A 13,772-nucleotide genomic window follows, 5' to 3' on the forward strand; every position below is an offset into this window, starting at 1 on the left:
AGTTTGAGGGTAAGGATGTAATTAATTCTTTAGTTGGCTTAGATAGCAACACATTTGATGCCGGTCCACTCAAAAGGATTCTAGAGTTGTTTTGATTTTCATGATCATTTTCTTAATGTGTGGAGGACTATATTTGTTTGCTTGATGTTGAGATTTTTGGAGATTGCTTGGAAAGGGTTGAAAAATTGCATACTTGAGGTAGTTTTCTCCTAATGCTTGTTTGCAATATTGGTACCTCCTTTGAAAGAATGAGCTTAATGTTTATGGGTACCATTTCTGGAAACCCTCACGAGACTTCACTCATCTACTAGGGGTGACCTAGGGGTTTAAAAGGCTTGCTGCATATGCTAAATGCAATCGTGCTCCCTACGAAAGTGGCGTTATCCATTTATTGTTTTCTAGATTCATACTTGTATAGTTGTTTATTTCATTCCTTTACTTTCTAGTTCATTGCTAGGGACTACCAATATTTAAGTTTGGGGGTGTGATGAGCACTGAAAAGTACGTATTTAAACCCCTTAAGCTTAGGCATTCTAGTACCTTTATCTATCTTACTTTACCGTTTTAGATTGATTTCGTATTATTTTCATTTTCAGGCACTTATCCTGAAAATAAGCTAACTCAGCCAAATAAGAGTTTAATTGAAGCAATTCTGGGATTAAACAAAGAAAGGAACAAAGTGGAGAAAGAAGGAAGCAAATGAAGCCAAAGGTGACAAGCAGCAAAGTTCGATCGATCCAAGTTCAAGGTTCGATCCATCGAACAATGATCGATCTCAGCACTTCTAGATAGATTCAAGCCTTGACCCAAAAGCATAAAGTTCCAAAAGTTCGATCGATCCAACACCATCATTCGATCGATCGAACACTTTTGTCCTTATTCAAATGATTGATCATATCCACAGCTGTACCACCCACTAACCACTTTTGTCCTTTTCCCATAAATATCTCAGATTTTTCTTTTTCCAAAAAGCTCAGCCAGTTAGATCGATCCAGCCTAAGTTCGATCGATCTCACTTACTTTCGATCGATCCAAGTTCAAGGTTCGATCGATCGAACTTCCTCCAGTGCGAAAAAGTTAAAATTCCATCTCATTGAAAGTTGTCCTTTATCCAATCATTAGGGAATATTGTGTGCACGACCCCAGCTCATTTTGGGTGTCATTTTGACCTACCTATATAACGATAAGGATTGCTTTTACAAAGGAGAGCCAACATTTATTTTCATATCATCTCTTGAAGAGCAAGCTTAGAGGAGGGGGAGGCTAGAAACACCATAGGAGTTCTTCATCAACAAGGAGCAGATTTCAACCATGGAGTTAGCCCTTGAGGGTTGGAGCATCATCACCATGAGTGGCTAGACATCCTCTTGGGGCTAGAGTTAGCCCCAAACATGCTTTTTGTATCTTAATCTTGTGTATCATTGAGGAATTAGTGTTGTAATTGATGTTTTGACACTTCGATATATATAGATCTTGTTTATTCAATGATTTATGTGGTTTAATGCTTTCAATTGATCATTTCATTCTATCCATATGTCTATGTATGCTAAAATAGATGTTCATGTGCTTGTCTCTAGATTTTGTGTTATTGATGCATGTCTATGTGTATTGATGCTATAGATTTGGAGATTGTCAAAACATAGTGCTTAAAGGAGTGCTTTTATGATTCTCTTGATGGTTCATGCTTATTGTGACGGTCCAAGTTTTGTAAACCCGGTGCGTCAGTTATGACCAAAAGATGACCCGATAATGGATCCGAAATGCGGAAGCGAAAGGTGAAACAACGGTCTCTAGAGATACAATGCGTCTCTAAGACACCAATGTGACCCTCAATGAGGTCATGGAACCCAAAGGAAAACCAATGCGGAAGAGTCGTTTCAAAAACGGACAAAAAGGAACCTAGGGGCAACGTGGTCATTTTGCAAAAAAAAATGGATTCAAATGCTATCGAGCACACCACAGGGAAGACAATGAAAAATTAATCAATTTAAAAAAAAAACTCACTTGATTTGGAGTCCGGATGAGGGAGAAAGGTCAAAAATAAAATCGACGTCGCGGCGGCCCGACGAAGGCCGTGATAGCTACAGTGCCGTCACCCACTACTACTACAACTGAGAGTAAAAACGGGCATCTAAATGGACTTTTCTGGAAAAACTCAAAGAAGAAAACCCCCCTAAAATCAAGTTTTCTACCCGACACTCAGACGGAAACCAAAAAAATGCATTGCAAAAAGTCCAAAATACCCTCAAGAAAATCAGGTCTAGAAGTCAAAAATCGTTCCAAGCTACTGCCCAAAGAAAGGAAATGGGGCTTTGGAAGGTTTTTAAATTGCCTAAATTGAAAATGCAATCTTAAAATACACCCACAAGACCCTCGGAAGTTTCGGATCGGTCGTCACGCTTTTCAAAAAGAAGTCGATGAATAGTACCAAGTATATTTGCACTAAAGTCGGCAAAAACCTGGCAGCAATGATTTTTTTTAAAAAATCTATTTTTGAGGGCCAAGATGGCAGTTTCTGGAAAAATACAAAGAACAAACCCCCCTCAAAATTGAGTTTTCTATGTGATTCACAAGGAAAAATGAAAAAAACGCATTTTGAAATACCCGAAATTCCCCTAGAACATAATAGGGTAAAACTTCCTAAAAATGCTACTTAGAGTCTTTGTTTCATCAAGGATGTTTTTGTTTGCCAAAGTGAGCATGCAAGCATATGTAATGTGATAAAATAGATGTGTTGCAATGGTCTATGGCCTCATCGCATGTCATATGCAAAATAGAACCCTTCAATGCATTAATCCACATATCTTCCATAGGCAACAATGAAGTTCAAAGTTAGCATACATTTCACATAAGTGTATTTGGCCCTTGGCCTCATTACAACCACATTCTAAGAGTGTCAAAAGGTACACTTAAGTGCATATTACATAACTTAGACAATAAGTACAAGTTTTATCAAAGTAAGCAAAAGTAGGACAAGATATGCTAACATATGCATATTCTATGTCATCAAAATATACTTCAAGAACTCTAGTGAGTCTACGAATGTTGTGCATCCCACACTAAGGCTTCTTTACCTGCAAAACACCCATTAACTTAGGGGTGAGTAAACAAGTTTACTCGTAGGGAATGCATGGGTTTATCTTTGTACCAAGTTACAATTCAATACCATTTAATTTATGCTATCAAGTGACAATAGAACTTTCAACATAACACAATGAGATGCAATTTTACAAAGTTAACAACTTGGAATTTAAATGCAAAATAAAACCAAAGTGGATACTTGGACGTCACGCCGGATCAAACCGACAATGTGGTTACTTTAGGGTTACTAGCCCATGGGTAACCTCCCTATGTGCGCACTATACTTATAGAGGGACTTTCCCCCGTACTAGAACCATGCCCTAGCCATAGTCATAACAACGACATCCCCAAGTTTCCAAAATCAACATTTTGTGCACATTACATATATGTATCAACATAACATATATATATACAATGTAAAGTCATCAACATGCACAAATCAATTTTGGAAACACAATACATGCCCTAAGTTCTCAACTAAAATGGCATGAAGAACATTGAATGATCATTATGCTATTTGCCACTAATTACAACAATATCATTCAACAATAAGAACATAACCTCACAAGTATGATATAAGTTAAAAATCATAATTTAAACAATTTAATAAAATAACTAAATTCCCTAGATTTCACTTCTCATCCAAACATGCTCAATTTAATATATGTTGTAGTACATGTCATGGTTATTATATAAATCACTTCAAAACTTGATTTAAGTCATGGGAGCATATAAATAAAAATTAATTAAATTAATTCATTAATCCCTCTAGATTTTAAAACAACTCTAAATGACCTAAAATTAACATAAGTTATGAATCAAGCCATGGTCATGTTATTTATCAAGTCTAAAGTGAATTACATACAAGTCACAATTAATCATTTATTTCTCATTTTAATACAAGACAAACATATAACTTAGATATCACTATAGGAACAAATAAAATCACTTGGAAGATAAATGATAACACCCCCTACCTCAATAGAGAATTGAATCTCTATAATCCAAGCAACCAAGCTTAAAATGGAAAACAAGTTTAAGGTTAATGAAGAGGGGAGTGAGAGGAAGCTTTTGTCTTCCAAGGTTTTATGTCTAAGGTGAGTGGAAGGAGGCCAAAATGAAGAAAAAAGCTATTAACCAAGCTTTTCTCCAATGGTGGCTAGGTTATGGTTCTTGAAGACAAGTGAAAATGAAAATGATAAAGTGTAAAATGGTGAGTGAAAGGGCTAGAAATCCTCCACTCACTATATGCTCTTACACTACCTCTCTCACACACATAATGCAAGACTAAATGGTGAACCTACACTTGTCATGAATCTATGGTTCATTGCTAGGCTTAATCTTAAGCCTACACTTGTCACCATCCTATGTAAACTTCCAAGACTTAATATTAAACCTACATTTGTCAACCATCCATGCCAACAAGTGTGCCAATCCTAGGCCAACAAGTGGGTGAATCTCCACTCTCCACATGTCATCATCCAACGCATCAAAGTGTTTCCACATAAATGTCAACAAGTGGACCAATGAGAGTGTGACACTTGTTACACTTTTCAGAAATTGCAAACAAGTCCTTTTTGAAAATATCTTCCAAATTAAATTGCAAAATGGTCCCTGAGACGAAAAATAATCACTTTACTTAATTACCCAAAAACCCCTCAAGTTATGCATAATTACAAAAAGTCTTGTTTTCATGGCTTTTACAAAGAAAGTAAGCATTTAATATGCATTTCTACAAAAGTAAAAATGTAGATGTCATGGAATTTAAATACCATGAATGCATGCAAAACCGGAATCAAATCCGAGCACAACAAGTAAGGTTATGCAAGGAAAAATGAAAGAAATGGGAAAAAGACGAAATAGGGAAAAGACAAAATAGGAAAAAGACGAAAAAAGAAAATCGCCAAAAATGGAAAAGGAGGAAAAAGGCCAGGTCATTACACTTATCTCTTGATGGATTGTGCCTCTCCCTTAATTTATTTTCATGCTAGTAGTGTAGATGTAGTGTAATTGTAGTGTAGTGTTAAATGGGAGGACAATCTATGCTGGTTATTTGATGATCCAAGCTTTTGAATGCAATTAGCATATGTCTCTATCCTTGTGTTGTATTTGGATTGTGAGCTTAATGAAAGGATTAATGACTTGTTTTGATTTATTGTGCCTTTCACATGTTGTTTAGACAATATATGCTTCATTGCTTAGATATATTGTGCCTCTCACATGATGTTTAGACAATACATGCTTAACTAGTCATCCTTACTTGTTGAATCAACCAAAAACACACACACCAATATTGCAACACACCATATGCCCTCATTAATCATTTGTCAATGATATAGAAATGCATTGCTTGATGGTAATCTCTAAACCCCAAGATCTCTTTCCCTCTCTCTTACTTACTCTTAATTGAATTATTTTGCTATTACTTAGTTTAAATTAGTTGCTCTTTAATCAACCAACCAACCAATTGTTTGATCACTTGACCTATTAGGCCTAATTGTGATTCCACGACATTGCTCGATCCTCATAATCCCTTGGGACGATCCCTACTCACTCTTGCTACATTAGTAGTAGTGTTGGTGGTGATTTTTATAAATTCAAACTTGACCCAAAAGGCTTTTCTTGAACCGCACATTCACTACATCAATTTGGCATGTAGGAACGGCCACAATAGTCCGTTAATACTCTACCTACCTTTATCTAGTAGAATCATATAAAAGCAGTGTAGCTAGCATGAAAAGTTCATTATTGCACTCTTGTCTTGATATGTTCCTATTGGTCAACACCAGGATTCTAGTTTATCTGCAGTTTCCTCCCTTGTTTCTATTCTTCCAATGACGGTTAGAAGCCAAATGAGGATAAGAGTAGGAGAAGAGAAAAAAGTTGGTAAATCCGGTATGAACAACAACTTTGAAGGTGTAGATTGATAGGAAAATGAAACCCAAATATTCCCTGATTTAAGAGTTCTAGCCTCCCATATGCTTCAAATCATCTTTGTGCGGAAAAAGAAAAAGATAAAAAAAATTGCTTAAATTCATATGCAGATTTCCAAATGGGTATCTGATGAAACAATTTTGTTTGCATTGCATTAACATCACTTTGTCATTGCAGGTCAAGTTATACGCGAAGTTGTGATTAATTCAAGGGAAGAGGTTGCTGAATGCAAGTGGAAAGTTGTGAGACGTAGGGTTATGATTTCAAGTGCAAGGCAGGCTGTTTCTGGAATACTGACTGTTGGTGTTGTTCATGGAGTTAGATATCTTGCAAATAAGATGCACAAGGCTTGGAAATCATGGACATAAACTTGAAATATTGACTGTTGGTGTTGTTCAAGTGCAAGGCAGATTGTCTTTCCTATTTTGGGTTTTTTCCTCCTTCCAAGTGGGTTAATTTCTTGTGGACTAAAACCTTGACAAGAGAAGTACAACATCAGCTTAATCTAAAACTAAGGCTAAATGGGCTTTGTTTAGAAATGCACTGTATTTTTGGCAAACTTTTGAGAGGAAATGAATGATTCCTGTAGGAGTTTTGTATCTTTAATATAAGGATCATTTTTTCTATTTATATCTTTAATATATGAATCGTTTTTTTCTTTTGGGGGTAAGAAGAATCATTTTTTTTCTTTAATTTTGTAAATTATATAAGCTTTTTTTTTTTTTTTTTTTTTTTTTTTTTTTTTTTTTGTTAACCTAGCAATTTATTGAGAAAATACTAACATATTCGGGTTATAATGATTTTTTAATACCGAGAGTGCTTATCTTCTTAGTATCTTAGTCTGAATATTTATTTGGCAAAAAAACATAAAACCCCCCCCTCAACTATCAAAAATCAGTATTTTACCCCTAGACTACAAAATTGGGCAAGTCAAGGCTACAATGGTCATATTGCAGGGTAATTATGGAATTATTAACTAACGCGCTCCATCTGTTAGCCAAAAATGACTGCCAGGGGCAAATTGCAAATTTCTGATAGTTGTAGTACTGACTTGCTCAATTTTATAGTGCAAGGTAGTATAAAATATCGTATAAGCAAGGACTATCATTTCAAAAATTAGAATCACCTCTTAACACATCATTTGTACAAATATTCTTCAAACTTAACTCAAATTTTAGCAATGCTTCAAAGTCGGGTAAATTTTTTTTTTTCTGTAATTGTCCTCTAAAAGTCCGACACGTATTAATAGATACTTGGATATGCTTCTATACTCTTATTCATTGCCCAATCAGTTTATCATCCTATCCGAAGATATTGTATACTATTATATTTATGAGAAAAGCTTCAATTGCAACCAACTATAATAACTACCAATGTCCTCATTGACACAACCTCTCTCCCATCTCTCTTTATCCCTGCAACCTTCACATTCCCTCTCTTCCCTCCAAACCCAGCAACCGACTTCTCAAAAACACACTCCTCAACCCACCACCACCACTTCCATCTCCGCCAAAACCTCTCTAAAACCCAGATCGGAATGGATCGAAGCCCTTTATTCCCACACCCGATTAAATCAATTCCGAGAAGTTGTTTTCACGTATAACGAAATAACCATGGCCGATGTCCAACCAAACAATTTTACTTTTCCGGCAGTATTAAAGGGTGTCACCGGCCTTCAGGACTTGAATTACGGCAAGTAGATCCACACTGCCATTACCAAACTTGATTATTGTTCATCTTCGGTGACTGTGGGCAATACTCTTCTCCATATATATGCAAAATGTGAAGATATTGGTGATGTGCTCAAAGTGTTTGATAGAATTCCACAGAAAGACCAAGTGTCTTGGAATTCGATGATTTCTGCTTTGTGTCGGTTTGAGGAGTGGGAGCTTGCATTGGATGCATTTTGGTAAATGCAATTAGAAGGAATGGAGCCCAGTTCGTTTACATTGGTGAGTATGGCACTTGCTTGTTCTAATTTTAGTGAGAATGATGGGTTGCGGCTCGGGAAGCAAGTGAATGGGTATAGTTTGAGAGTAAGTGATGGGAAAACATTTACGAACAATGCGTTAATGGCTATGTGAAATACCCCTAATTTAAAAGGATAGTCTCGGCATTTATTTATTTTTTTGTTGTATTTTTGCAGGATTATTTGGTTTAATTATTTTATTTAATTGTTTACCTGTGTGACGTGTATTTAATTGGTATCTATTTATTTGTTTAAATTGCATTTTATTTTATTTAATTGATTATTAAAGGTTTTAATTTAGGAAGTAATTTAGGAAGTATTTTAATTAACTATTTTTCATAATTGAGGGTTTAGTTTCTTTAACCGACACAGGATTTAATTAAGTTCTATAGGCCGGTTAGGATTTGGTTAGGGCTTTAATTAATTTAGGGTTTTGGTATAACTCTATAAATATATGGGTATACGTCTGCCGCCTATTCACCATATTCCCGTATACAGTAAAGAGAGAAGTTGAGAGAACAGAGCATCGTAACAGTCTGTCAAAGAGAATAACAGAGAGGACCAAGGGAGGTGTTTGGTGGATTAGATCAGAACCAGAGGAGGCTAGAAGGTAGTCAGTGGTTGTCGGAAAGCTTAGAACAACAGCGACAAGGTTCTGTTTATAAAACTGTACAGGCAAGTTCTTATCTTCCTCTTTCCCTTTGGCTTGTGTTCTGTGCACCTAGACAGTTTCTAGGAGATTAATTGGCCTTAAACTGAACCATGCAATGTTTTGCTTGATCGTTTTAACTGTGCAAAATTTATTTACAAAATAGTTATAGCACGTCTGTTTTCTTGACTCTGTTTTGGCATAACGTCCCACTGTTCTAATTTTTATTTTGAATCTTACTGAAATCAACCAAGGTCTAACTGGTCTGACTGGATACTAGATATAAATTAAGACTTCAAATTTAAATTGGAGAAAAAATAGAGGGGTTGGGATAAAACTGATGTTGCAATTTAGTTTCCGGGCCGTTCTTCAACAACGCTAGTAAATGGCTTGATTAAACTCTGTAATTGCTTTCAAAATTATTGTAAACAATCTTGGGGAATGTTTCTAGATTAAATTAAGACTCCTAGGACTGGTTTTAAAAACTAACAGAGTGTTAGGAATAAGCCGGAGAAGGAGCACAAGAGCTGGAACAACGCACCAGGGACGAAGGCTCTCAAAAGAGGTGAGAGCCGGCTCCATAGAAGTGGGAGCCGGCTCCCACAACAAAGTAGAGCCGGCTCTAGGGAGTCCTAGAACCGGCTCTAGGCTGGAAATAGAGCCTGCTCCAAATCTTGGAGCAGGCTCCCTTTCTATTTTTGATTTATTTTAAGTTTTTTTTTTAATTTTCTACGTATTATGCGCACTGATGGAGCATGGAGACGATTGAAATGAATTTGGAACTTTACAGAGGGATTAAGGAATGAAGTTTGAGTGTTATTAAGACTCTAAATTAATTAAAGTTTACTTCTAAATTGTCGGGACAAACAGGGTAAAATTAAGGCACTTCCTATGTTGTTAACAAATGGAAGTTGAATTAATTGTTGAATTAAATTTCAGCAATTTGATGGAATATAATGTGTTTATAAAACTTGTGTTAGAATGCATTCAAGTGCATGATAAGGTCTTTTAATTATTAATTTTGATCTATGCATGCTTAGGAGGCTAGCTGCTGAGTTATTAAATCGTTTCCTGCAACTATATGGTTAATGCTTGGATTTAAATTGCCGAATTATTAAACAATCTTCTGAAATTGTTATAGCAATTTATTGGATAATAATAGGATTATTTAACCTATTCACATGCATGATGGAGTCCCTGACATATTAAATTTGAACTATGCATGTGTTGGATGTTAATCGTTAGAATAGTTTATTCTTCGATGCATTTACATGGATTACTACTGGGTTTTATTTGCTAGATTGTTAAGATTCCTTCTGCAACTATTGGATGGTGGTTTTTGGTCTATAAATTATTGAACTGTTATATATGTTGTAATTTACATGGATCTGGAGGATTGTATGTACCGGTATGGGACGGTGACATACTAGGGACGGTTTAGCTCAAAACGTATAAACCTAACCTAATGGATTAATGGAATGGATTGAAAGATATCGAATCCTAATTGTGACTAAGTCAGATCAGCTGTAAACAAGTTAGATGACTTCCTGGATTAACGGATGGTAGTTAAGTCATATCAACTGAATAAGTTGAATGACTAACTAGTTGGTTTATTGTATGACAGTTTAATAAATAGTTGAACTGCATACCCTGGATTTGGACGGACTTTATATATATGTTTATGGTACCACGAGTTGAGCTTGAGTCTCAGACTCGTTGGTTAGGGTGCGTATATGCAGTGGATGCGTAGCTGGTTATAATAGGTTGAGGTGTACCCTGTTAGGTCTAGGTACTCATGCCCACCTGTGGGTGCGTATTCGCATGTTGCCTTCTATTCAGGTTGAGACCCCTATTATAGACTAGTGAATGTCCCTTAGTGTGGATATATTTATACGTATGGACTAGATAGATATTGTGAGGTGTCTACGGTGTATCTGCGTATCGGGTCACTGTATGGATTGCAGTTAGATTAGAACTTGCTCGTGGGTCTGACTCACTCCTTTATTATTCTTTTCAGGTACAGGACGGTTCCAGCCTTAGGGCTTGATCGTGCTTGTCGAGGACAGTCTCACTTTCATCTGAACACGTAGGACTTCTCTCGATGTTTCTAGCATTATCTATTTTCAGTTTCATTCTCAGTTGAACTTTTAGTTAGGGGTCCATCAGTGGATTCCCAAGTTGTAACTTTGAAGTTTTAGAGGATTGGAGTTTCAATTTTCAGTTGTACATGGAGGATTTTATAATTAATGTTTCTTTCAGTTTTATTCTATCTTTATTGTTCTTTTTGTCATCTGTGTTCGTTTTAAAATACTTTAATTGTTTGATATTCCCTCGGGTTTGGGCCTGGGCCTGATCAACCCGTGTCTCGGATCCGAGGGGTATCACACTATGTATGCCAAACAAAGGAAATTTGATCACTCGAAGCTATTTTTGAGTTGTTTGAGCATCGGGATATGGTTTCCTGGAATACAATGATAAGCTCATTCTCTTGAAACAACTGCTTTTATGAGGCATTGAATTTGTTGCAGCTTATGGTTTTTGAAGGAATTAGACCTGATGGGGTCACAATGGCGAGTGTTCTCCCTGCATGCTCCAATTTGGAGTTGTTAGATGTTGGGAAGGAAATTCATGCTTATGCCTTGAGAAATGATGATTTGATTGGGAATTCGTTTGTCGGTAGTGCTTTAGTCGACATGTACTACAATTGCCGACAGGTTGAAAGTGGCCGTAAAGTTTTTGATGGTATCTTAGATAGAAAACTTGGGCTTTGGAATGCTATGATTGTTGGTTACACAAAAAATGGCTTTTATGAGAAGGCCTTAATGCTGTTCTTGCAAATGGTGGAGGTCTCAGGACTTTTTCCTAACCCCACAACAATGGCAAGTGTCTTACCAACTTGTGTGCACTGTGAAGCATTCTCTGACAAAGAAGTTATGCATGGGTATGTAATGAAGTTGGGTTTCGAAAGGAACCCGTATGTACAAAATGCACTTATAGACGTGTATTCTAGGATGGGAAAGATAGGAACTTCAGAAAATATATTTAATAGCATGAAGATTATAGATATAGTTTCTTGGAATTCAATGATAACAGGTTATGTTATCTGTGGACGTCATGAAGATGCACTTATTCTGTTGCATGCGATGCAAAGAGTTGAAGAAGTAAAAGAATAAGGAGAAGGATTATGAGGATGAAAAAGGAGTTCCTTGTAAACCAAATTCAATAACACTCATGGCAATCCTTCCTGCCTATGCCACCCTTGCAGCATTAGCTAAAGGGAAAGAAATTCATGCTTACGCCATTCGAAATGCTTTGGCATCAGATGTTGCTGTGGGCAGTGCATTGGTTGACATGTATGCAAAATGTGGTTACTTGAACTTATTTAGGAGAATTTTTTATGGAATGCCAAACAGAAATCTGATCACATGGAACGTGATCATCATAGCTTACGGGATGTATGGGAAAGGAGAAAAAGCCGTAGAACTTTTTAGGAGTATAGAGCCGTAGAAATTTTTAGGAGTATAGTGGCAGAAAGAGCTAGGGGTGGGGAAGTCAGGCCAAATGAGGTTACATTTATTGCAATTTTCGCTAGATGTAGTCACTCTGGGATGGTAAAAGAAGGCCGTAACTTGTTTCATAAAATGAAAAATGACTATGGAGTTGAGCCTACAGCAGATCACTATGCTTGCGTTGTTAACTTGCTTGGTTGAGCAGGTCAGCTGGACGAAGCTTATCAACTCATTAAGTTGATGCCTCCTGATGTTGACAAAATAAGCACTTGAAGTAGCATGCTTGGTGCTTGTCGAATCCATCAAAATGTGGAACTTGGGGAAATTGCAGCGAAGAATATCCTTGAATTTGAGCCAAATGTGGCTAGCCATTATGTTCTACTCTCTAATATCTACTCATCTGCCGGACTCTGGGAGAAAACAACAGAGATTCGAAAGAACATGAAGGAAATTGGAGTACGAAAAAAACCCGAGCGCAGTTGGATTGAGTTTGGCGATGAGGTTCATAAGTTCATGGCTGGGGATGCATCACATCCACAAACCGAGCAGCTTTATAGCTTCATTGAAATGTTGTCAAAGCGAATGAGAAAAGAGGGTTATGTTCCTGACACTTCTTGTGTTCTACACAATGTTGGTGAGGTGGAAAAAGAGAATCTACTATGTGGGCATAGTGAGAAATTAGCAATAGCATTTGATATCCTCAACACGCCTCCCAGCACCACCATTAGAGTTGCCAAGAACCTTAGAGTCTGTAATGATTGCCATGCTGTTACCAAGTTTATTTCAAAGATTGTGGAGGAGGAGATAATTGTGAGGGATGTGAAGAGGTTCCATCATTTCAAGGATGGAACTTGCTCCTGTGGGGATTATTGGTGAGGACGCGTCCAAACCAATGTTTTCCAACATTAAGGGAAAAATTTTCAGGAGATTCAAATACTAGCAAGCTGTAACATAACACTGATCACTTCATTTGTATTATCAAGATTAGTATGTACAAATTTATTTATTGGTAAATAGTTTTTGTAGCTTTAAGTTGTGAAATATAAGGAATATCACATATTGGGAGGGCTATTGGAGTAAATGCTTTGCTATAGCTCTTTGTTTTTTGCAATTTGTGAAATGTGGATGATCAATAATGCTTTTCTCAAAATTTGGATCTCAGGCTCAATTCTTTTTTATTTTTGAATAAATTGAAAGGTAGCAATGGTGAACTGTTCAATAAGTTACTATACAGTAAGTAATAGTCCTTCATATATTTTGTTTGGACAAATTGAAACCCTTGTTGTTGCACGACCACAATATCTACAAAAAATAAAAATTTAGAGTAAAAATATAACTAGTTTTTGTTATATTATTCCTATAAAATCCTTTGATAACATTTTAAATAATATTCGATAGTCGAAATCATGAGTCGTAGTATCGGTCACGGTTACGATATAATGGACGCGGACAAAGTCAGTGTAAACTGGTTGATACAAATCACGTATCAAACTTGAAAAAGGGTCGCGGCGAACCATGGTCCAAATAATTGGTTAATTCTGTTATTACATTTTATAGTTCATTGATACATTCTTGTTATAAAGCACATTCTCTCAAATTCTTAAATAATGAGCATCAGATGTGTGTCGAG

At 36.5% G+C, this 13,772-nt stretch overlaps 1 pseudogene; it reads left to right on the forward strand.

Annotated features, from left to right (window-relative positions):
* Positions 1-7,628: 7,628 nt before the first annotated feature.
* On the forward strand, positions 7,629-13,153 carry LOC132270592 (pentatricopeptide repeat-containing protein At3g57430, chloroplastic-like; annotated as a pseudogene).
* The last annotated feature ends 619 nt before the right edge of the window (positions 13,154-13,772 follow it).

Source organism: Cornus florida, unplaced genomic scaffold (assembly GCF_030987335.1).
Source record: "Cornus florida cultivar Cherokee Brave unplaced genomic scaffold, ASM3098733v1 CherokeeBrave_3.0.0_Hap2_Chr08, whole genome shotgun sequence".
In the NCBI taxonomy this organism is placed as follows: domain Eukaryota; kingdom Viridiplantae; phylum Streptophyta; class Magnoliopsida; order Cornales; family Cornaceae; genus Cornus; species Cornus florida.